The sequence below is a fragment of the Leptopilina boulardi genome, unplaced genomic scaffold (assembly GCF_019393585.1).
Source record: "Leptopilina boulardi isolate dan_hultmark-lab unplaced genomic scaffold, ZJU_Lbou_2.1 LbouV2_300, whole genome shotgun sequence".
Lineage (NCBI taxonomy): Eukaryota > Metazoa > Arthropoda > Insecta > Hymenoptera > Figitidae > Leptopilina > Leptopilina boulardi.
Window position 1 is genome coordinate 1,122,574 of NW_026137864.1, and position 27,520 is coordinate 1,150,093.

The 27,520-nt window shown below is 22.7% G+C and overlaps 2 protein-coding genes across 3 annotated transcripts in view; one reads left to right on the forward strand and one right to left on the reverse strand.

Moving 5' to 3' along the window:
- Positions 1-27,520, reverse strand: part of LOC127282524 (3-ketoacyl-CoA thiolase, mitochondrial) — a 208,842-nt gene that overhangs the window by 66,525 nt on the left and 114,797 nt on the right. The window lies entirely within an intron of this gene.
- Positions 2,080-27,520, forward strand: part of LOC127282531 (thymosin beta) — a 32,498-nt gene continuing 7,057 nt past the window's right edge. The window contains exon 1 of one of the 2 annotated variants that reach the window (XM_051306826.1): positions 2,080-2,278. The gene's annotated coding sequence lies outside the window, so the exon portion shown is untranslated. Of the gene's footprint in view, positions 2,279-14,128; positions 14,306-27,520 lie in introns of those variants that run through there. The other variant, XM_051306827.1, reaches the window with a different exon arrangement.

Here is a 27,520-nt window from a genome sequence, read left to right on the forward strand (position 1 = left end):
AATACAGCAATTTAAATTTGCAGAAAATTATCAGAATTTACTACTAATAACATTATAGTTACTTTATGGCCAAAATATAAAACTACAATCACAGCTTTGATGTCAAATTTTAACATTTCAAAATGAATATTTTACAAATTAAAAATAAGCGTATACAAGAAAAAATTTTTTGGTTTGATGGTCAAAAAAATTTCAGGCAATATATAATCAAGTTTTACAGATTTTTAAATAATAATTTTTGAAGAGTTAAAGTTGAAATTTTTAGAAATAATTGAATTTCAAAATATATTTTGTTAATTTTCAGATAATAATTAAATTTTACAAAATTGGAAATAATTTATCAAATAATTTTAGATAACATTTTTTAAATGTAATTGAATTTTCAAAGATTTATAATTTTGATTTTTGAAATTAATTGAACTTTAAGTGAATTTTAATTAAAAATTTTTGATGATGTCTGTTACTAAAAAATTTATTAGAAATTGCAGACAAAAATACAAAAATTTGAAAACGAAGAGAAGAATATTATAAAAAATTATTAAAAATAATTAAATTTCAGGAGAGTTATAATAATTGAAATGATTAAATTTCAAAAATTTTTTAGAAATTATTAAATTTTAAATTGAAATTTTTGAAAAAAATTGAATTTCTAAAATTTGTGTTAAATTTGTTTTAAATTAAAATTTTTGTTTAAAACTTTTATTATAAATTATAGTATTTAAAAAGGTTCAATCCAATAACAAAACCTCAACCTAAAAATTTATTTTTAACAAATAAAACTATAATTAAAATTGATTTTATCAAGTTTTGATTGATTCAGTTGTACAATTGTAAAAAAACAAAAAATTAATTACATCCAAAATTTTTTGTTAAATAATATTTATCTAACATTTTGTGTTGTTTGTTTAAAGTTAATAAATAATTTTAATTTTTATCCAATTTTTACAAATAGCTCTTTTTTGCTCTTTGAAAGTTTCCCTACAATTTTATTTGTTTTATTTTATTTAATAGTTATTGAACAAATAAAATTTTTATTTTTATATTTTTTAACCAAATTTTATATAACAAAAACTAATAAAAAAAAATTAATTAATTATTTATTTATTTAAATAATAAACGGACTTATAAAAAAGAATAATTATCTGACAACAACTTCTAGCTCAAAATATTTTTTTTTTTTTTATTTTAAAACTGAATCTCAAAATTTAGTAAAAATAAATTTAATTTTAGTTTCTTTTGGTGGGAAAACCAATTTTTTTTTAGTTTGAAGTTATGTTAAGGGGTTGAACAGCCTAAATTAGGTAAATTTTTGGAATAAATTTTTTTGTCAAAATTAATAATGTTTCTTTAATATTGTATTGTATAATTTAATTGCAATGTTATTTTTCTTAAAAACAAAAGGGATTTATTTATTTTTATTATAAATAATAAATACAATATTAATATTGTAATATTAATTCATAGAAGATAAAAATAATTTTAAAATTCAAATATTCTACTAAATCTAAATTAATTTGTAGAATATTTAATAATATTCAAATTTTGCATAAAACCATACTTAAATTTAAAAAAAAAATCAACTTTTTTTCAACGAATTTATCAAGTAACATTTTTTTAAAATAATAAATCTTTTTTTTTATACAGAAACTAAAAATCAGAACAAAATTTATATTATTATTTCTATATTTTCTTATCTTTAATTTTAAAAAAACCCAAAATATTTTAAAATGCTGTAGGGTAAAAAATAAAATTATAATACGAAAACTGGAATGAAGAATATTCGATAAAGGACGAAACAAGTGAAAAGACAATGTCGAATCCTCATTTCCTGTGTTATTTGATACTGCATTACAAATTAATTGTAGAAAATGAAAGAAATTTATGTGTAATTAATGTATATATACATATATGTGTCACACAAAATGCATGAGTCAGACTCCTTGACAACGCAATGACAACATTTGGGCAGTGGGCACATGGGGCACGGATAAGCGTATATTTAAGGGTGGAGGGGGGAGAGAATAACGTAGACGCCATTTTCTGATTGGTGCATTGAATAACCGGCGTCGGGAACCCAGAGAATCCAGCGGGGCCAAAAGGAAGGGACAAGAGAGAAACCGTTCAGATTACAAGCTGCGAATATAACGCTGCCTTACTGCATTCAACGTCAAATATATATTTCAGTATATTTTCTTCCTTACCCCTGAACGTATCGAGTGTTTTAGTTACACGGTCTTTGTGTGTGGAATATCCAGTTTCTCAGTTACAATTTTGACAGGTCAGTGTTTTATTTACTGAAAATTAAAATCCATTTGCCGGCTTTTGTCAGAATTTTCATTAGGATAGTTCTGAGATCCTTATTTCTGAACAAGGATCATGACGCGAGATTTCACAATATAGCATCCTTATTTTTTAAATTCAGGAATTTTTCACATTTTTTTTTTTTTTTTAATTGATTGCGATCTTTTAGAAAACTATTTTCTAGGATTAAATTTTAGTCAAATGCAAAGAAAAGTACTGTGTGTGTGTGTGTGATTTTTTTTAAATGCAACAATTTTGTGTTAGTTGAGAGATTATAAAATATATAAAACCGTTGAAAGGGTGCGGCCGATATTCAAATTTACACCTTCGCAAAAGCGTGAAAAATCAGTGATTTATCTTGGTTTGTACGCTTTGTTTTTTTTTTCTAAATGGATTTATTTATTAGTTTGTTTTGTTTTCTATGAATTTGAAACCATTGTTATAATAGTCTGACATTTACAGTGATCGCTTCGTATTCCTTTTCTATTTTATTTTATCATTATTCAAATTTGTTACTCTTTTTACCTGTTTTGATCAGTAATTTATTTTTTTTTTTTATGTATACCCTTTCAGATTTTTTTTTTTTTACATATTTAATTCGAGAGTAATTTTTCATTTATTTATAATAATAGCGACAATTTTTGTTTACGAAAAAATATATATTTTCATTTTGTTTTATTTTAGAAGGTTGAAAAAAATTTGTGATTAAAAAATTGACTAATTAGTGAAATATATTTTAATTTTTTTATCAAATTGAGAGAAAATTTGCAGAAAAAAAAGAAACAAAATTTTCGCATGCTTCTTTAACAAAACAAACTGATAAGAAAAAAAAGTATTTCAAAGATTATTATTTTTTGTCGGATGACTCAAAAATGCAGAAAATAATCTCATTGGGAGTGTTTAATTATAAAATTTAACATTGTTTCGCGAGATTTTTGAAAAAATTTATTAAACCTTAAAATTATTTTATTATTTAGAGCAAATCCAGCCCTCGGATTATACGACTTTTTCGACTATTTTCAACTTTTTTCGACTTATTTCAATGAAATGCGACTATTTCGATTTTTTTTTAAATTAAAAAAAAAAATATTTTTTTTAGTATAAAATGCAAATCTTCTTTATTTCAATTATTGGACAAATTTTTAACTAAAATTCTTCACTAAATTAATTGCTTTTTAATAATTTTAATGAAATTAATTACAAATTAAATTATTTCAAATTATTTCTCAATTAAAATTTTTATGAAATTAAACAATTGTTTATAATTTAAAAAAAATATCAAATAAAATTACCAAAAAATTTTAATTCAAAATCAACTAAAATTCAATTATTTTCCAAATTTTCAATTTAAAATCAAATAAAATTTAATTATTTTCCGAATTTTTAATTCAAAATCAACTAAAATTCAATTATTTTCCAAATTTTCAATTTAAAATCAAATAAAATTTAATTATTTTCCGAATTTTTAATTCAAAATCAACTAAAATTCAATTATATACTTAAAAATTTTAATTAAAAATTAATTATTATCAAAATTTTCAATCAAAAATCAACAAAAATTCAATTATTTTCAAAAATTTGAATTTAAAAGCTTCTAAAATTTAATTATTTCTAAAATTTTCCATAGAAAATTTTTTGAAATTTAATAATTTCAATTTTATAACTCTAAGGAAATTTAATTATTTTTAATTATTTTTGTAATATTCTTTGAAAATTCAACTATCTGAAACCATTTTTCAATTAAAAATGGTTTTCAATTTATTGCATTTTTGTCCGCAATTTCTAATAAATTTTTTAGTGAAATCATTAAAAAATTTTAATTAAAAATCACTTGAAATTCAATTAATTTCAAAAATCTGAATTGTAAATCTTTGAAAATTCAATTACATTTAAAATATGTTATCTAAAATTATTTGATAAATTATTATTTTTAGTTCTGTAAAATTTAATTATTGTCTGAAAATTAACAAAATATTTTGAAATTCAATTATTTCTAAAAATTTCAACTTTAACCCTTACAAAAGTATTATTATTTAAAAAAAAAAAATTTATTTAAAAATCTGTAAAATATTTTTGTTAAAATAAAAAAATAATCGCCTTTTTCGACTTTTTTTGGAATATAAATCGACTAAAACGACTTTTTTTGTGCCTGTAAGTCGATCCGAGGCCTGCAAATCTATTAAAATATAAAAATAAAATTAATATTCCTCCTACTATAATTAAATATAAAATTATTGAATGAAAAATATAAAAATAAATGAATAATAATAATAATAATAAATTTAAAATAAAAAAAATTAAAAATATCTTGATCTAAAAAAAATTCCTAATAATAAAATAACACATTATCCTTTTGTTTACATATTTATGAAACAAAAAAAAAAAGAAATGAAAATTATATTCTAAAAAGAAAGTTGTTTAATATGCACGTGTTTAACACTTGAGTCATTCATTGTTACAACAGATAAATTGAGATAAATTGTATATATGGAATATAAAAACAAAACAATGAAAGAAATTTCTTTTATTATATATATATAGATATATTATTAACATAAATTTTCCATCAAAATTAATTTAAAAAATTTTTATATTTGAAAGAGAGCGGAAGCAGTGACAAAAGAAACCGATAAAGTATTGTAGGGGCGTGGTTTTTTTTTTTTTTTTTTTTTTTTTTTTTTTTTTTTTTTTTTTTTTTTTTTTTTTTTGACAAGTATTATTTTAAAATGCATTTGCAATATGAAAAAAAAGTTTTATCTGACACATGAAAAGTACATATAAATAGCCTGCTTTGCGAAAATTAAAACACGAGTTTCAAAACTACAAATGAATTAAACAAATCACATAATATAAAAATTTGATATGTCAGAGAATTTTTTTTCTAACTTTTTTTTGTACAATAAACATTGAAATGCAGAACCATTTTTACAATAAATTATTTTTAAAATTTAATTTTTATAAATTTAGTAATTAATTAATATATATGTATATAAATAAATAATTAAATATTAATTTTTATATCTAAATAATTTTTTAGTTTTCCAAACAATTACACATTTATTTTCATTAAATTAAAATAAAATATATTTATTGAAAATTAATAATTAATAATTAAAAAATAATTAACCAATTATTCTCCCCAATAAATAAAAAATTTTGTCACTTAAATAACACAGCCACACAAAAAAAAAAAAGTACCCGGGCCGGGAAATGAGACCATCATTTTTTGATGTATTTTGATGCGCTGAACACGAATCTGAAGTCCGTTTAGCTCCATCACGTCAGGATTTTGACATAACCTCAAAAAACATAGCTGATTTTAAATGACAGGAGAAATTTTTTAAATAATGGCAGATTTGCTTGAATCTTGTTACTCGGGGGTTTTTGGGGTCGCTGATTACGAATTTAACGTCAGATTTAATAAATTCAAAATGGCGGATCCAATATGGCGGACGAATTTTTAAAAAGTAGTTGGATTTTTACGAAAATTGGTATCTAGGGGTTTTGGGAGTCGCTGATTACAAATTTATCGTCAGATTATTCAAATTCAAAATGGCGGATCCAATATGGCGGACGAGTTTTTAAAAAATAGTTGAATTTTTATGTAACTTGGCCGATACTGGGGTTCCGAGTCCCTGCATCGTAATACGTTTCCTACCTGTGTCTGCCATGACGGCATCAAAGCCATTATCCAGGGACTTAGCCGGATAGCGGACAAACTCCGTTGCCCACCGTCACCGCGTGGAGGTACCCTGGATGCAGACACATGTAGAAACATAAAGATATTTGACCACCGTACTATATCTGCCATTTTACATTTGAATAATCTGACGTTAAATTCGTAATCAGCGACTCCAAAAAACCCCATGATACCAATTTTTGTAAAAATCCAACTACTTTTTAAAAATTTGTCCGCCATATTGGATCCGCCATTTTGAATTTGAATAATCTGACGATAAATTTGTAATCAGCGACTCCCAAAACCCCTAGATACCAATTTTCGTAAAAATCCAACTACTTTTTAAAAATTCGTCCGCCATATTGGATCCGCCATATTGGATCCGCCATTTTGAATTTATTAAATCTGACGTTAAATTCGTAATCAGCGACCCCAAAAACCCCCGAGTAACAAGATTCAAGCAAATCTGCCATTATTTAAAAAATTTCTCCTGTCATTTAAAATCAGCTATGTTTTTTGAGGTTATGTCAAAATCCTGACGTGATGGAGCTAAACGGACTTCAGATTCGTGTTCAGCGCATCAAAATACATCAAGAAATGATGGTCTCATTTCCCGGCCCGGGTACTTTTTTTTTTTGTGTGGCTGTGTAATTTTAGTAACTTAATATTTGTAAATGTGTAATCTTCACGGTACGTTGAACTTGAAAATTATTCTTCAAAAAAAAAAAAAAAAAAAAAAAAAAAATTCTAATGTGCATGACTAATAGGAAAAAAATGTTTAAAAACTGTTGGTAATGCAATGTAAATTTTAATGTCTACTTAATTATTTCTATCTTCAAACTAAATTAGCCAATAAAATCACATAAAGACCAGAAACTAGTTGTAAAATGAAAATATTGCAAATATTTGCATTAATTGACACTTAATTAAATATGAAACAGAAAAATATAATTTGCCATAAAATTCAATATATTTTTTTAGCTACTCCATTTTACAGATAATATTTTTTTTAATGTAAATTTTGATTAAATTTGTCAAATTTATTACGCTTTAAAAAATGTTTTATTTTTTTATTATAAAAAATAAGTAAAAAAAATTCTTTTTTCCATAAAAATAATTTATTTTTAAAAAATAAGGAAATTAAAATTTTATTATAAAATAAAAAAGTCAATTAAAAAAAAAAAAAAACAATAAAAATAACGTAACATTCTTAATGGATTTCGAAAAATTATTGACATACATATCCGATATAATCTCTTATCCGAACATCTGCTTCTCTCTATTCAACGATTTCAGACAAATTTACTAACGATTTGTGAGGGGTGACTATATATCCTGACAGAAATGAAAAATTTCTATCTAATTGTGAAACGTTGCACACAAAAGACATTTTTTTGTGTTAACATTGAATGATAAAAAAAATATTCTAAGGTAAAAAATAAACAATTTAAATCTAAATTATTGAAAATTATTTTTAATAAAAATTTGTAAAGAATTCTTCAAATCGTGACAAATGTTCACTACTGAGAATTAGTTGGGGGAAAAAAAGAAAAAAAATATTTGTATTTTAATGGTGAATCGAATTTTATTATGCCAAATTTCTATTCAACTGAATTTTATAAAGTAGAATTAATTTTAAATTGATTTTTAATATTAAAATTAAATTAAACCAAACACCAATGGAATTTTTATTAAACCAATGTTTTTATTTAACAGAATTTATATTTGATTGGATTTTTTTTTATAGAAGACTCTTTAGTTTACTGAATTTTTTATTTAACTGATTTGTTTAAATTTCCAATTAATAGAATATCATTTTAACGGAATTTTAGTTGAATTAAATTTTCATATTTATTCGAAGTTCATATAAAAAAGAATTTCGATTGAACTGAATTTTTATAATTATACCTAATTTTCATTTAATAACAGAATTTATGATTAATAAAATTTCTAAAAAATCAAAATTTTCCCTTAATGAAATTTCCGTTAAATCTAAATACAGACTTAATACAATTTTTTTATTTAACTGAATTCTCATTTAACCGAATTTTCATTTAGCAGAACTTTTATGTAACCAAATTTCCATTGAACAGAATTTTTATTTTAACAAATTGTTACGAATTTTAGAATTAAGAAATAAAAAACTTAAAAATAAAAAGTATTATATGTAGAATTTTTTTAAAAATATTTCTTAAAAATTTTTATTTTTACAAAAAAGAATTTTTCTATCCATTTTACAAAGGTGTGTAAATAAATATAAATACAGAATCTCTCTGCTTATATTTAAATCAGAATTTCAATAAAAAAAAACTACTTCCGCAACTCGCCAATAAATATGTTTTCTTTTTCTCTCTCTTAAATTTTATCAGAAAATTGATAGCTATATTTTCGCATAGTGTCCCTGACGGTCAATAAATTAATATTAACAATCTGGAATCTTTTGAATGATCGTGAATCTTGTTGCGTTTATATATATATATATATATATATATATATATATATATATATATATATATATATATTATAAATGTATGTGTCCTCGCTTAGATAGGCAAAAGAGAACAAGTAGACATCAGTCATGATACGCATCAATTTGCCTTGGTAACTCGCATTTCCTTTGAAGAATTTTTTGATGCGCAATTACGATTTGAGATTTTTGCGTCGTTATATATTATTCTATATAAATAGTGGAATTCATTTATTATACAATTTCATTATTTTTTTTTTTTTTTACAAATAATTTTCATTTTAAAAATCGCGCCGAAATCTTTCTGTCGATTGTTTGTTCGCGGCCATTTACAATTTCGGACAAATGAAAATTCTATCAATTAGAAATTCTGTTAAATAATTTTTCGGTTAAGTCAAAATTCTGCAGAAAAATCGGTATTATGGAAAATGATATCAAATAATAATTCGAATAAATGAAAATTCTATGCAATAAAAATCTACTTAATAAAAATTCTGTAATATAGAAAATCGTTTTTGATAAAAATTCTGCAAAATACTTATTTGAACAAATTAAAATTCGGCTAAAAAACAGTTATGACAAAATGAAAATTCTAACTAGGTAGAATTAGAATTTCTTTATTTTGTCCCAAGAGAAGCATGAGAACAACAATCAAAAAATACAGAAAATAAGAAATAGAAAAACAATAACAATCATAAATAAAAAAATAATATCATTCGCAATATCATCTTTGAATATAGATTAACCGCAATAATAAGTATAAAATATGTATATAAATTTGAAAAAGGTCTCCTACTCTTCAAGCGCAAACAAATATTTATGCAATTTAATTTTAAAAGTCAGAGATGTCGCAGTAATTATAAAAGAGTTTTTATATTGTTCAGTTCTACAAGGAGGAGCCCTAAAAATATATAGGACACCTCAATGCTTGAGAAGTAATCTCATTCCTAAAAGTAAATTTTTCATAAAGATATAAAGGTCTTTTAGTATTTAAAATAACATGTGTTAAACATCCACTAAACCAGAGCAGACTTTTACGAACACTCAGCCATCCAAGTTTTCGACGATATGTCGTTACATGTGCATCCATGAGCCAAAAGTTCTGAACGTTCAAATGAACAAAATATTTTTTCAATCTATAAATTATTAAAAATTATAATGCGTCAATGTATAATATAAAACAGTAAATTAAACAAATATTAAATTAATAACTTCTTTTTAGATATTTAAAACAATATTTTGTAATAAAATTGGTACTTAAAGAAGTTGAAAAAAAAATTTCGTTTATTTGAACGTTCAAAACTTTTGGCTCATGTGCATCCATACTTAAGTTGAAAATAAATCGAATACATGAATTGAGGAGCTTTTTAAGTTTATAATTTAATTCCTCAGTTAAATCATTGTAGACAGAATAGCAGTAATCAAAATGAGGAAAGATTAATGACATTACAATCTTTATTTTTATTTCGATAGTAAGAGCATTTCTATTTATTTTAAATTGCGATAAAGTAGCATAAATGTTTTTACAAATTTTACCAACATGCTTGTCCCAAAAAAAGAGTTGGTCTATAGATAACACCTAAGTTCCTAACCGAATCAACAAAGAGAATATAGTAATATTATCAATCTCAATCGGGGGGTAATTACATTTATTAATATTATTTATGTATACCAAATAGATCTAACTATCAGAGAATAGGTCTTGTTAAGATTTATTTTAACCCGTTGCACAGTGGTCCAAAATAGCGAAAAATGGTAAAACGTAAATCTTCACGCGAGTTTTCAATGAAAATAAATCTATAATATATCATTCGACGCAGAATTACACCACGAACTCACAAAAGTGCGATCTTAGAAAAAGATACATATTTATACTCTGAACTGCGTTCGAAAAATACATTAAAAATGCAGTTTTTCAAATTTTATTTGTCTGAAAATTTATTCCAAAATATCCAAAAAGCATTACTCAGGGTATTTAATGATTTTAGGCGACAAATATGCTATTAAAATTTTGTCTGTGGTGTGAAAATGGAATCCTTCGATTTGACTATAATTTCTTTAAATTAAAATTAATTCCTCTATTTTTAATATCCGATACTTTATACTTGAGAGGAAAAATTTAACAACTGACAAAATTTCATTATTTTGATGAAAAGTTTTATTATTAAAAAATATAATTTTCTAAAAAAATTGAGTATATTTGCGTATTAAGTATATGCAGTTTGGGATAATGTTTTAATATGAATAATAATAGCATTATTACTATTACTAATAATAATAAAGATAATAGTAATAGCAATAACAAAAATAATAATGACCATGAATAACCTATACTGATAATGTTTCGTCTATTTTAATAAAAAGTGTAAATACTTTTGTTATTTCATTAAAAAATGTATATTATAATATTTGAACTAATGTTTATACTTTTTTTCAGTAACATATTTATCAATTGAAACCATTAAGTACCTTTAGTAATCCTTCCCGAAGATTTTAGAATATTTTAATATACATAAAATTAGAAAAACTGCGTTTCTAATATATTTTTCGAACGTAGTTCTGAGTGTAATGTATCTTTTTCTAAGATCGCACTCTTGTGAAATTTTCGTGTAATTCTGCATCGATTGATATATTATAGACCTATTTTCATTGAAAGCTCGCGTGAAGATTCAACTTTTACCATTTTTTGCTATTTTTTGGACCATTGTGCATTGTCTGTCACTGACGCATATATACGCAAAACTAAAACTGGACAAGAGATGAACCAAAAGTTTTGAACGTTCAAATGAACAAAATATTTTTTTCAATCTATAAATTATTAGAAATTATAATGTCAATGTAAAATAAAACAGTAAATTAAACAAATATTAAATTAATAACTTCTTTTTAGATATTTAAAACAATATTTTGTAATAAAATTGGTACTTAAAGAAGTTGAAAAAAAATTACGTTTATTTGAACGTTCAAAACTTTTGGCTCATGGATAAGAGTGCACTTGACGCATATATGCGCAACTTATAAAAAGTGATTAAAAAAATCTTGAATATTCCTCAAACTGGTAGCAAAAAGCTACTAAATGCTACATTTTTCCAAAAAAAAGGTAAAAAAAAATTGACAGAATTCAAGAATTTTAGTTGTTTTTAATGAATTTTGTTGATTTCAAAAAGCCCGCCAATTAATGAAATTTATTATTGAACGCGTGAACTGCACTTTATATGATTAGATGACAACTTCTCGCAGCTTGATTGATATAGTCATAAATGGCCAGCCATAACCTGTAATTAACGCTTTTATTCTTTTTGTCAATGCATAATTTATGAGTTACCGGATTGATACAAATATAATAATAATTGTTATAATTAATTATTATTATAATTTATTACTAATAGTGGATGATTAGTAATTACTAATAATTAAAGTTGATATGTAACAAAAAGTGAATCGAAATGTAACAATTGATAGTTTTTTAAAAAATAACAAAAAAATTTTTTTTAAAAAAAACTTCTTGTGAAACCTATTGGAGGTTGTTGGTCACAAAAAACTAAGAAGAATGGTGTATATAAATTTCTCCAAACACCCCTAAATTTTCATTTTAGAGTCAGAAAACCATTTTTACGTATGTTTATGCATAAAAACCTTTGTAACTTTCTTATTTCTGCACCGATTTCAAATTTTTTTTTCATTTTGAAGCTGAGAAACAGAGCTTTTTAGGCCGTATTCAATATTTTTGTTTAAATTAATATTTATAAGAGAAAAATTACAAAAATATCCAGAAGTTGTCATTTTTCTCGCAATTTTTCAACTTTAACTGATGTTTTCATCATTAATTTTAATTTAAACATTTTTTCTCTTCTAGCGCTATTAAAGCGTATTAAATTCTGTATCTAATGAGCCCTATTTGAATAGATTTTGTGTTACTTTTACTCCTCAAAATGATGATCGCGTTATTAAAAAACAAATTGTTATGAAAGATCTTCTATAAGTATTATTTAACAATTACGTTTTATTATATGCAAAATGTTATGAATAAGTGCGTTTTACTTTCTAATGTAAAATATCTAGAAAAAGCTATTATGTTTCCATGTTTCATGTTTATTTCAAAATTTAATAAAAATTTTGTGAATTCCTAATTCTAGTAATTTTTATTTTCAATTTTTTCGGCAACAAAATATACCTATTCACTTAAATTTCTTACTTAAAAAACTAATTTACTTCATTTTTAATATGGTACTTTTTGCTAATTTTTTCAATTTAGAGGACACTTTTTTTCTTCAAAATGCTACTTTTTCACACTTTTTTGATCTCCTACTAGACTTCGAAGCCTGGCAACCCTAAAAATCTTAGTATGTATACTAAGTTTCATGGAAATCCGTTAAAATTTTTTTCAACACTTTTGGCACAAACAGTGGAAATCTTGTCTCGACAGCCAAGGGGTTAAGAATATTTGTCTCAGCCCAATTTAATATAGACTGAACATCTTCAATTTATTAATGGCCAAATTATTTTTTAAGTCTTTCAGACTATAGAATGCATATAAATCTGCAAATCATCTACAAAATACATATTACAGTATTTGAGAACATTACTTAAGTCGTTTATGAATAACAAAAATAAATGTTAGAACATAATCTCATGCGTCCCGTATTAAATTATATCATGTGACAGGATATTCTTTTATTGAAACTTAACACTCAAATTTTGAATAAGGTCGACATTTAGGGTCCTTTCGTTATCGATTCGATCCTGGAGATCTGTGCGAAATGGAACGCATGCGTTTGACGGGACGCCGTAAAACTGCGTGCTTGTCGGGCACATAGAACTCTTGGATCGATCGTTAACGTCAATAGACGTATAAAATTATATTTGAAAATGTAACTTGTATGAGAGTGAGTGTTCATATTGTGTCGATTTAGGAAGATTTACTTGACAAATTATGGAAAATTAATCTATTAGACGTCAATTGTAAGTGGATTTTCTATTATATTGATTAAATCGACTGATTGAACTCGCTCATTTTATTCTTTTGGGTTCTCCCATTTTACCCACCCTGTAATTATATTTCTCTTGCTTTAGTTGAAGGTAAATAACGTAAAATCTAATTATTTTGTATTAAATATTTTTGTCGACCTTCAGTCGACTGGCGCCCGCGGTAATTTTTATTAAATTATTAATTCTTGACCCTTGGCGGCTTTGAACACGGCTGCGCCAAGTGAGTGTAGATCTTATTTATTTAATTTATATATATTTTATTGAAGTAAGAAATCTGCCTGTCGCAATCAATTTTGTGAAAAATTATACGATTTTGACACAAAAATTAACATTTTTCTCCTCATTGTGTGTATAGTTATAACCGGAACTCTGTTTCTATGTGCGACGAGAGAGAAAAATCTTCTCGGTTTTTGCCTTTTAGCCCTGACCATGAAACTGGGGGGTGGTGGTTGAATTTTTTTTTTTTTGTTTCCAAATCGAAGACACAGGCGCAGAGGTTGTTCAGGGTTCACGAGAGAAAAAGAGAGAGAGAGAGAGAGAGAGAGAGATAGGGAGAGACCACCCTTTTCTACTCTACCCTCGACCCCTGGAGCTGCAATGCCAATCGATGAAACCGTCTGCTGTTGCTGCAAGCCGACAGAGTCGAGCCGCCGCTGCCTCTCCCTTTTACTGTTACCGTCAGTTCACCATGTCCTAGAGTCCTTAATCCACATCCGCCCACTCATACTCAACTGAAAATAAATTCAATATTAGGGTTTGTGTTTTATCTACACCACCACCACTCATCATATATAAAAGGGCTTCCGTATAAATTTTTATCAGTCGTTAACCGTCCTCTCGACATTGATATATATATTTCATTATAAGAGGTGAGTCCCTTTCCTATTATATTTTTCTAAAAAAAAAGTGGTCCTCCAAATTTATTCCGTTTTTAGGAACACTTCAGACGTATATGACGTCATTGGTTTGATATTTATTCGTAAATGTTTCACGATTCTTTTGTATTTGATTTTTTTTTTTTTGTTATTTCAATTGAAAAAAAATCTAAACAGATTATTAATTATTATTATTAATGTTATTCATTATTTTTAATTATTTGTTGGGACGCATGAATATGTATTCTTCAAATTATAGATCTGTTGGAATTTTTGTTGTGCCAAATTAAAAATTATCCAATTTTTATTTAGCAGAATTTTATAAAGTGCATTTTATAAGTGAAATTTTCAAATTGAAAAATATTTATTGAACTAGAATCAAATTTTTATTTAGTATAGAATTTTATTAAAATTGATTTCACAATGAGCCGAATTTTCAACGGAAATAAAATTGTATTCTTGTGATTACAAATTTAGTATAATATGTAATATTAGCCTTCAAAAAATGAAAATTAATGCTAGAATATTGTAAAAAAAAAAATACATAAAGTGAGAGATAAGCATTTAAAGATGACTATATACTTTAATCGAGTCCAATAAATCTTTTGCTACTTTGAAAAAAAAAGATATCAATAAACAGAAATCAATTCCCATTCATGTGACTAATATGAATAAAATATATTTGAATTGCAAAATTTTTTTTTTTATGAATTTATATTTTTAAAATTCATTCAAGGTTCATAATTTCAGATAATAATATAAAGTCTTATATATTAATAATGAATCAATGACTGATATATATAATTTTAGATCAGTTATATACAGTTATAAAGAGGTTCTATTTAAATTGACATTAACATTGATGCATGAGCAAGTTTGTATATATGAAACTAATAATTACCAATTTAATGTTTGTGTATATATTAGAAATAAATTGCTACATAATGCAATTAGTGTTGCACATTTCTAATTTAATTAAATAGCTAAAAGGTAACAATAAAACCCACTCGAGAAGATTTATTCCTATCAATTATGATTCAGTATATAGAACCTTTATTTATGTATTTTTTTAAGAAATGGGAAATTAAATTTTTTTTTTTTTTTTTTTTTGTAACAAAATATCAAGCCCAAAGTCAAATAATATAGTCTTTAATAATTTTTTTGAAAGAGGTCAAAGATACATTTAATTAAATTGCAAAAAATAATTTGAAATATTGAAAATTAATTTCAATCAATTGATGAAATTGAATTATTTTCAAATTATTGACAATTTAATTTATTAATTACCCTATTGGAATAATTTTTCAATGAAAAATTAATAATTAAATTTTTAATAATGAAAATTTTTGAAATTCATTGATTTGTGAGTAAATGGATTATTTTGAATGAATCATTCAACTCCTATTTTAATAGTTTCGTCTGGAAAGTTGGACTCTATGAAGTTCTGTTTCAAAATGATAAAAAGCTTCAACGGAAACGGATCTCCATAGTGATGTGCGTGAGACGACTGACAATTGTGATTTTGTTGTGGTTGCCAATAATAATAGTTATCAATGAACAATTTAACTTCACTCTTGGAATTTTAATTTTTTTTTTTTTTTTTTTTTTTTAATAGTCTTGTCACTTTTTTTTCAAATGTTTTTTCTATCATTGTCATCGATTCACAAAATCAGTGATAAAGAAACAATTTTCTTTTTTTTTAAAATAAATTTCCCTTTATGTTTCTAAATAAATAAATTTGGTACATAATTAAAAATATTTTTTTTTCGTTTGAATTTATTTGATAACAAAAAAAAATCGCGTCAAATAATTTTTCTTTTCGGTTTTATCAAAGTGAGAATTTTTTTTTTACTTTCTATTTTTCTTAATTTTTTTTTTTATTTCTTTTCTAATGTGTTTTTTTAATCGAAGTTAGAATATTTTTTTATTACATTTTTTTTTTTAATTTCTAAGTTCAGAATTAAAGAAAAAAAAACAAAATATTAAAAAAAAAATTTTACCGTATATAATTTACTTTATTGAAAACTTTTACTACTTCCAATAAGTAAATTTTAAACTTTCCGGAATTTCTGACAATTTTTGCTCCGGAAATAGTAAAAAAAAAAAAAAAAAAAAAATACTATTTCCGGAATAAACTTATACGTCGTTGAAGTTTACAACGTTTATCATCAACGATTGAAAAAAATTTATATTTTTCACTCAAAAAAATAATAACTAATTTTTTACCTAGAAATTTTTTTTTCAAAAAATTGTTGATCTATAAATAATCAATGAATAAAATTATTGAAACCTCCGATAATAATAATAATAATAATAATAATAATAATAATAATAATAATAATAATTGAAAATAGTGAATAAAAAAATGAAAATAATAAATAAAAAATAATAATAAATAAATAAAAATAATTGTAACAATGTATAACAGGAATCGAGCATTGACACACATGAGGTTTATCGCAAAATTTATGTACACCAACAACAATATTATCTTCAAAAAGTAATTGCGTCTTGGTTGTTTAGCCTCTGTAACTAGGCTACTCTATACAACGCGCATAAACTGTATTATTCAGTCAGTTAACTCGTTTACCTTTCGATGTTTAACATTTTACAGAATAGATATTTTAAATCGAAATGCACTCTCTTTTACACACACACACACACACACAGTTCTTTGCTCATTCTACGAAAATGACTGCACGATGTGCTCCATTCGTCAATGTTCAATCTTTTGCCATCTTATCGTGAGAAACTTCAAAAGAGAAAGTTCATGTTTACTTGTCCTCTTTACATTTTGTGTCGTTTTTTTTTGTTTACACCAAAAATTAATAAAACTTATAACAAAAATAGGAAAAAAATTTTTTTTTTTTTTTGGTTTTTTTAAAATCTTAAAATTGTTATATTTATGGTTTTTTCTCTATATATATATTATTGTAGAATAAATGCAGCAATTGTTGTGATGCGATTTCAGACAACATTTGATTTTTTTTTCTCTGGAATTTAATAACAAAGAATTAAAATTATAATTAACAATAATTAAAATTTGTAAGATTCATAATAGTACAATTGAAAAAAATTATTTTGAATAAAAAATTTTTAGCAACGTTTAACAGTTTTTTAGAATGAAAAATTCTATATTTTTTTACCTGAAATATATTTCTTGTAGTTTTTATTAATCACTAAATTACAAAAAAAAAATTTGAATTTTGTTCAAATTGAACAAATGAATTTTTTATTGTTTATATTTTTTTTAAACAAAATACTTATTTAACAAAAACCAAAAAAAAAAACAGAATTTTAGAGTATTTTTTCAAAGAGAACAATTAGTAAAAATTTGGAAAAAATTATAATATATTTGTTACTTACTTATTTTGAAAAAAAAAATTACAAAAAATGTTATTTAATTAATATTTAATAATAATATTAATATTTGACAATAAATTTTGGCTAACAATAATTTTTTTTCTGAAAATTATACAACTATATGGATCTTTCAAAATTTAGTAAAATTAATTTTAATTATAAAATTTTATTTGCTAATTTTTTTTTTTTTTTTTTTTTATTTGATATGAAACCAATTTTTATTTTTGAAATTATGACCAAATTTATTTGGATAGAGTAAAAATCAGTGAATAAAGAGAGTGTCGTTAATTCACCGAGATTTTCTTACATAAATAAAAAAAAAATGGGGTACGTGAAATTCTTTACATAGCAGCAGAGAAAGAGCCATTATACATTTTTTCTTTGTATAAACTCTCTTAGTTTAAGTCTAGAGACTATTGAGACTTAATGGAATCCATCCAGACAGAAAAAAAATGGCAAAGAAGGGTGTCATGGGAATTCCCCTTGGTTTTTGTCGACAAGTTGGGGGAAGATATATGAGTATACATGACTCACGTCTGACATCATTTTTTTTTTTTTAGAGAGAGAGAATTTTTCCAACCCTTAAACATCATATCACGTGGAAACCCTCGCTCTCAATTCATTCACAAACAAATTTTAATAATATATTCACTAAAAACAAAAATTAAAAAAAAAAAAAAAATTTACATCTCTCTTTCATTCTTTGCAATAACTGCGTTAAAAATTAATTTTCCGAATGTTTTTTTATCATAATTTTTTTCTTCTTATATTTTTCCATAACAGAATTTTTTTTATTGCATTTATTTTTTTCTGATTTTTCTATTCAAGAATTATTTTATTTATTTTTATTCTTATTTCTTTATACCAGAATTATTTTTATTATTTTATTATTTTTTTTAATAAGCATTTTTTTTGATTGCTTAAAAAGTAATAAATACATTTTGTTTTCTTAGTTTTTTTTTTTATTTAAAACGATAAGATAATAATTTCTTATTGATTTTTATTTTTATTAAAAATTTATATCAAATAAATAAAAATAAAATGTCAATATTTTTTGATTATTCTGAGAAACTTGAATTGTGTATAGAAAATTGTTTAAATTCATTTTTTTTAATGTCCGTTTTTTTCTCTAAATAAATAAAGATAAAAAAATAATAATCATGGAAAATGGATGGAATTTATAAAAATTTCTGCAAATCATGGAAAAATCATAAAATAATTTTTAAGACTAAATTTTTTTTTGTAATTAAAAAATAATTTAAAAATTTTACACGTTAATTTTTTGAAAGCTATATTGAAATTTTGAAAAAATTGATGCTCTCAAACGATAAGATAAGATAAATAAATAATAAAGTTATAATTTTTAAAAATCAAATTTCAAAATTTCAAAAAATTAATTTGATTATTTCTAAAAATTATTTTTTAGAAATTTTAATTCTTCGAATTTTTCTAATCAAAATTTGATTTCATTAGACAAAATAGTCGATTTAAAAGAATTTTTATTTTAAAAAAAGAATATTAGACCAAAAAGAATATTGGAAAAAATTATTTTCCAGCAAAATTTTCAGTTGTTGAAAATTTACATTTTACAATATTATAAAAACGCTGGAATTTTATTTTACAGAATTTAGTATTCTTCCGAATAAATATTTAACAAGAAAAAATTTGGGCCAGAAAAATTTTTTATTCGAACAAATAAAAATTCTGTAAAATTTAAATTCTAAAAAAAAAAAAGAAAAATTCTTTCTAGTATTCTTTTTTTGTAAAATAAAAATTCTTTTAAATCAATTATTCTGTCTAATAAAAAATTCGAGCAAATAATAATTCATTAAAAATGTAATTTCTATTAAATCAAAGAAATTCAATTCATTTGAAGAAATGAAAATTTGACTAAAAGTAAATTCTAGATTAATAAAATTCTGCCAAATGAAATTTCTAATTTTATATTATTGTTTATTCATGCGTCTAGGAATTTTAATTGCCTACAATTTTTTTTTACACTGAAAAAAAAATTTCTTTGATTTAAATAATCGGTTACTTGAATATTATCAAATAAATATTTTATTTTTATCAATTAATATAATTAATTGAAATGGTATTTTTTTCAAATAGAGAAATTATTGGTCCAAATATAGTTTATTTAATTCAATTATTTTGTTTCAAAAAATTATTTGGTTCAAGTAAATATTTATTTGATAATAGTCATAAGTAATCGAGTATTTAAATCAAATAAATTTTTTTTTTCAGTGTACCCGTGTAATTTATATTGTTTTGCGTATAAACAAATTTAATTAATAAAAAAAAAACGAAAAAAAACTCTTTCGACCTTTGCCATTTTAAATCATTGTCGATACTTATATCTGTAAATTCCAAAGCTTTGAGACGCCACTTGGTGATGATACCTTGAATAACTTCACAAGTATGCATCAATGATAATGTCATTAAAAAAAAAAAAAAAAATTTTTTTTGCAACTATTATATGAAAAAATTAATTTCTAGAAAAAAATAAAAAAAAAAATTTTTTTAAGATGATTCGATATAGTCAGTTAGGTTCGTTAGTCGTCACGCTCGCACGAGACGTATATTCTTTGCCTTTTTTCATACATAATAATTTCCTAGACAGTCTATGTATATAAACTACTTGCGGTCTCTTTTCTTTTTTGTTCCCTATAGCCCTATGAAGTCTGTCTTTACACTATATAATGTGCAATATGCTACGATTACTTATACGTGTTGCATATCCACCTACCGGTTAATACACATCCGCCCGCCTCTTCATTTCACGAACCTCAATTAATTGCGATTACTCAAGTTAATTGGCAACTCGAGGTTCTGTTCCTTTCTATATATTATATATATAGTTACTTGTTCAAAATGCAGTAAAAAGTTGATCCTCGCGGAAAAAGAGATTCAATAAATTGGATTCTGTACTTTCTTATATGTATATCGAGTGAGAGCATTTTTCTTCTCCTTTTCATTTTGTTCAAGATTTCCATTTATCTGTAAAATTACAAGCATATTTTAATAATTATATTTCCACTAATATATTTTTTTTATTTTATACCAAAGAATACAAAAGAATTTGGGTATTCAATTTTATTGATAATCGTTAATTAATGTTATTTCTAGATTTTGTTGGACAATTTTTATTTATTTATATCAATTAATTAATTTTTTGCCGGAAAATCTAATAAAAACATAATTAATTTTTTATTTTATTAATTTCTACTTTATTAGTTTTTAATTCATTTAATTTTTATTAATAAATTTTGATTTTGTAATATTTTTATTCGTAAGAATAAATATTTTTTTTTTAAATTCTATTGCAATATTTATTTATTTTTACTTCCAAAAAAAAAAAAAAAAATCTATAAACTTTTAATATAATTTTTTTAAACTAAATTTTTTTTTCCATGAATATTCGAAAACTAATTAAGATTCTCTGACCGAAGCAAATTAGTTCGACGTGCAGAAAAGTTATACATTATAATTATAGTCAAAGAAAACTAATTGCTAGTAAAAATAATTGAAATATTAGTCAAAATTTATAAATTGTCGGTAGAAAATACATTTGTAATTTTAATTATTACCAGAAAGGATAAGAAAAAAAGAACTATATTAATAAGAACATTTAAAAAATTTAATATTTATAATTGAAATGCAATTACTAAAGGAAAAAAGTGCTAATAATTACCATTTCTTTTTAACTGAAATTAATAATTAAAATTTCACATTTTTAAAAAAAGAAACGGATTTTATTTTATTATTTGTAATATTTAATTGAAATTTCATTTACTAACAGAAAAAAAACAATAATTTGACATTTCTTTCTACCTTTTTTGAGAGAATAAGAAAATAACAATTGAAATTAAAATTTTTAAAATGAAAATTTGAACAATTTTATTTTTACCTTTTTGAATAATTAAAAATTGCGAGTGGACAATTAAAATTAAAAAAATTCTTACATTATCATCAAATTTTGCAAGTTTTCAAATATTGTACAATTTTCTAAAAAAAAAAACTATTTTGAACCGAAATTGGTTGTTAAATAATAAATTATTTAATATATTTAACAATTATAATTTATAATTTATTTATAATTATGTAGAGAATTTTTCAAAGAAATAAATGAGCTTTTGTTTAAAAAAATTACAATTGTTCACTAATTTTAAATAAAAATAAAATATTAAATAATATTATTTCACAATAAATATTGTCTCAAAATAATTTTTTTTTTTTTTTTTTCTAAAATTGTACAACTGGATTTTTAATTTGAGGTTATGTTAAAAAGTTGAACCGCCTTAAGAAAACAAAAGAATATCGTTTTCAATAACTGAAAAATTGTAATATTTTTTTATTTTCAGAAATTCTTAATTTTTATCCAATGAAAAATTTTTAATGATTCAAAGTGGAAAAAAATAAAATTATTCATATTTTCACTTGTAAAATATTTCATTAATTATAAATTACATTTTGATTGAAAGAAAATACAAAAATATGAATTTGGATATGAACAACGTTTATGATCAACAAAATTTGTTTTTTTTTCGAATTAAAAAATTCTATGAATTTTCCTCTTAAAGATATTTCTTGCAATCTTTATTATAATCTATAAATTATAAAAATCATTTTTTAGCTACAAAATTTTATAATTTTTCTGTTTTAAAAAATAAATTTTTTTTTCTAATCGTTATCATCATAAACGTTGTCTGGACTTCAGCAACATATGAATCTATTTTGAAAATATTGTATTGAATTATTTGCGAATTTTTTTTTTTTTCTCCATCTTTATAAACTATAAAATCAAAAAAATATTTTTCATTGTTATTTATAAGATAAAATATGATGATAGTCTAATATTCTCTTGTGACAAATATATTTTTCAATTGACGAGAAATAATGCACGCACATTGGTTTATCGCAATAAATGCGTTTCTTTATATAATGTGATGTAAGAAAATTGTTTGTATGATTTGAATCAATTTACATTGATCCTCGTCTAGGTCTTATTCAGAGTGAAGAAAAAAAAAAATTATAACTCACTTTCATATCTCTTCTTCAAAGCTCATTGGAAAATAAATGAAGCATCTCGTGGTCTCTTGAAAGTGGCATTTCAATAAATTTTCATTCCATGAATTTACTGTCTCTTGTATACAGAATATATTCTAGTCGAGGTTCACTTTAAATGCATTTATAAACGGCCTTATTTGCACCAACATCAGAAAACGGCATCGTCCTCATGTCTCGGCCTAGTTACCTTATTAACTTCGAGATCTATCGTCTTCGAAGAGGTTCCTTTCCATATTCACTGTGAGTCAGTCTTTATAAAAAAAAACTCGATTCGAAATCTTCAAAATTTTTTTTTATATTTTAATTTTTCTGGAAAAAAATCAATTTTTCATTATTTATTATTAATTATTTAAAAATTGTATTTTTTTACTCCCGTGATCAAAATAATAAGACGGTATCAAAACTAGACAAAAATTATCACAAAAAAAAAAAAATGTTATATCAAACAAAACAAATTGTTACGCTTTTACATTCGATATTTTAATTTTGGTATTTTAATTATTTGCGTAATTTTTTTCTAATTTTTTTTTTACATTGAAAACCATTTTTTTTGGTTCCTTATTTTGAACATTGGAAATTTTTTTTACTTTGTTGTTTTATAAATCACTTTTTTTTCTATTAGTTATTACTAGAACAATTTTTTTTTAATTTGTTAATAAATTTTTTGAAACTTTAAATTACATAGATTCTATTGATACTTTTTGAAAATTTTAGGTGATTTATTTGAGGAATTTTTGTGAAAATATTAGAAAAAAATATTCAGGCCTCGGATTATACGAATTTTTCGACTTTTTTTATTTCAAACATAAACGGATTTCAAATAAAGTTTATTTTAATAAAATGCGACTTTTTCGACTTTTTTTACATTTTTTTTTTTTTTTATAAAATTTTTAAAGCAAATACGTTTTTTTAGTATACAATGCATATATCTTCTTCAGATCTTCTTTATTTCAATTATTTAACAAATTTTTAACTAAAATTCTTCACAAATTCAATTATTTTAAATTATTTTTCAATTAAAATTTTTATAAATATTTAATAATTGTTTATAATTTTAAAAAAATTAGCAAATAAAATTAGCAAAAAATTTTTAATTCAAAATCACTTGAAATTTTAATTATTTGAAAAAATTTCAATTATATTTTTAATGATTTTTATAATATATTCTTCGAAAATTCAATTATCTAAAAGGATTTTTCAATTAAAAAGTTTTCAAATTATTGTATTTTTGTCTGCAATTTCTAATAAATTTTTTAGTGTAACAGAAAACATCAAAAATTTTTAATTAAAAATCACTTAAAGTTGAATTAATTTTAAAAATGTAAATTGTAAATCTTTGAAAATTTTGTTCTATTATAATTATTTAAAAATTGTATTCTTGGAAAAGAAAAATTTTTATTTTCGTGAAAGAAAATTTGAAATTCAATTTTTTTTTTTTTATAATTTAGTATTATTTTTTCAATTTTTTTTTATACTATTTAAAAATTTTATTTTTGCTAAAAAAAATTTCCATTATTTTTCCTGAATGAAAATAATTAAAAATTCACTGAAAAAAAAAATGAATAAGTCTCTTTTTAACAAGGAAATTATAACCAATTGAATTTAATTTGAATGTAAAAATATTTATGTGAAATTTCGAGAGTGTACTGGGAATTTTTTTTTTTTTTTTTTTTAATAAGCAATGAAATTAAATTTTGTAGGAGTATATTGTAATTCAGGAAAAAAAAGAATAATATAATTACATTAATTTGATGTTCAAAAAGCGTAAAATGTGATTTTTAAACCAAGATTCTTTGCAATGTCATACCGTTACATTCTTTTATGTATTGAATCAAGGAACGTATTCTTAAAGTACAAAAAAAAAATACATATCCTCAACCGGACCTTTAGGCTTCAAATGTATGCTGCTGCTTATTTGGCCTCTTTCAAAGTCTCTCCCTGGGTATAAGCGTCGTTCTCCTACCATAAAAGGAGCTTTGCCTGTCCATGTTGACCTACTAATCATATAATTTTTTTTTTTTTTTTTTCATTCGAAAATAAATGCTTGACATATCTTCATTCCACAATATTCATAAATCACTGTTATTTCTTCGATAAATGAAATTCAATTATTGTAAAATTTGTTTGTTTTATTCATTTTTTGTTTCAAGGAAAAAAAAATTAGAAAAAAAGAGAGACTTTTTTTTTATTAATAAATAATAAATTACTAAAATTGAATTTAAAAAAAAAAACTTTTTTTCTTAAAAATTATTTCGAAAATAAAAATTCGCATTTCTTGTCTCTTCGTTTTTTGCGCATCTTTCAACTTTTTAGTAATCCCCTTATGTAAAGAATTTGCCTCTTTGTATGCAAATGAGGATTCTATTTATAACCGCGATTAAAGTGCTTAGCATTCCAAAAATTTTGAAATATTAAGTCTGTAAATTCCTCTGATAAATTCAGGAGTGTGTAATTCAAATATTTAGATAAATAAATTATTTTTAATTGACAAAAAATATTTTTTAAAAAAAATATTTCTGACTCACCGCAAATGAATTTTTTTTTTTTTTTTGATAGCATGTGGTCACTGTGTGATGATTAAATTTAATTCGTGGAATCCATTTTTTTTAATATGTCTAACACCTGCTTTGATATAGTATTATTTTGAGAGTAATAGTCACCTGCTTCTTTATAAGGGTCAATGTAACCTTAAAAAAAATAAGAAAGAAAGATCAATTAATTGATACAATTTTTATTCAAACAAAAATTTTTTTTATTATAATGAGAATTTTAAAAAGAAAAATATAAAAAAAAATTCAAAAATTCTTCAAAGAAATAAATTTTATTTGCAAAATTAAATTTTCTATACAAAAAATTTTAAAAAATAAATTTTTTGAAATTTAATTCTTTAGAAAATCAAAATTAAATTACAATAAATTATTAGGTAAATTCCATTATTTTTTTTTAATTCAATTTTATTACAAAACTTTAGGTTATTACTAAAAAAGAAATTTTTTAAAAAAATTTTGTTGAATAAACAAAAAACAACTTTCCTTTGAAATAATAAATAGATTGAAAATAATTTTTTTTGATTTTTCATAGAAAATTTTTATATTTATTAGAAAAAATGTCTCCAATTTCGTAAAAAAGTCAATGAGAAAAAGAATTGAAAAATTTAAAAAGAGTCAAGTAAAAAGAAATTTTTTTCTATTTCTATTGTATATGAGAACTTTTTTTTTTCTCTAATGCTTTTATCACTTGTGATGTGTTTAACTGTTTCGTCGAAGAAAATTACTTCCTTCTTCCTAGTGTCTCTATATAACTGAACTCTTTTTACTATTTCTAACGGATTACATGAAGTCATGCTCATAAACCGAATAACATGATGCGACATAATGAATGAACTAATTACCAATTAATTATTGATGAAACGCTCATATATTTATAGTTTTCCCTAATTTATGAAGTTTATAATATTTTCTCTACACGTATTTTTTAGTATACAATGCAAATCTTTTTTATTTTAATTATTTACCAAATTTTTTCACTAAAATTCTTCTCTAAATTAATTATTATTTTCAAATAATTTTAATGAAATTCTTCATATAAATTCAATTATCTTAAACTATTTTTCAATTAAAAATTTTATAAAATTCAATAATTGTTTAAAATTATTTTTAAAAAAACCAGTAAATAAAATTACTAAAAATTTCAATTCCAAATCACTTGAAGTTCAATTATTTTCAACAATCGGAATTGTAAATCTTTGAAAATTCAATTAATTTTAAATATTGTTATCTAAAATAATTTGGTAAATTATTTTCAATTCTGAAAAATTTAATCCATTATTTATTATTATAATTAATTAATTATTATAATTTTAGGTATTATTTAATATTATATTTTTTAAAAATTCAAATTAAGAAACAAAAATTAATTTTGAAATTAAAAATTTTTAACGGATTAAATTAAGAAGTGTGCCTTTGAACTGATGATGATAATAATAATAATAATAATAATAATAATATTATGAGAAACAAATTGTCCTGGGAGCTCTCGCTATTGTTCCAATGAATAAAACAATAGAATTATTCCAGATACATATTTAAAAATAATACAAGAACAAGGGAGTAATTGTTAAAACATGGTTTGTTTTATTCAATATAATCACACGTCTCTTTGCTCTATTTAGAGAGAAAAAGAAAGAGAGAAAAATCTTTATGTCAATCTATGTCAAGTATAACTGGAAAAGGAAAAGTTTGAGTCACACTTTAAATGTACCATGTCTGATTATGGTTAAACATTAATTTTCAGTGGTAGAGTCAAGCAACTTAATCTTTTCTTTTTTTTATATTCTTTTCTTAAAAACAAAACGTGTATAATCTTTTATTGATTTTCAAACTATGAGAAAAAAAAGGAAAAGAATAGTAATTATTCATATTCAAAATTAGAAAAATATAAATGAATTTCAGTTAATAAATTAAATTATTTTTTTTATTTATTTTTATAATTGAACTTGACATTCATACTTCCTTGTTGTTATATATATATTATAGGGCATTCCACGGAAATTTTCATTCAAAAAATTTTTTTTGCCAGAAACATTTTTTTTTTTAAATCTATATGAAAAGTAAGAAAATACGTATTTTTTATTTTTGGCTTCGAAGTGACACACTTTTTTTCAACAAGGCTACTTTTTTACTACTAATTTTGGCCAAATGACACAAAATGCTACTTTTTAAAAAAAAATAATTTTAAAAATGAGAGAATTCAAGAATTTTAAATTTTAGCAAATTT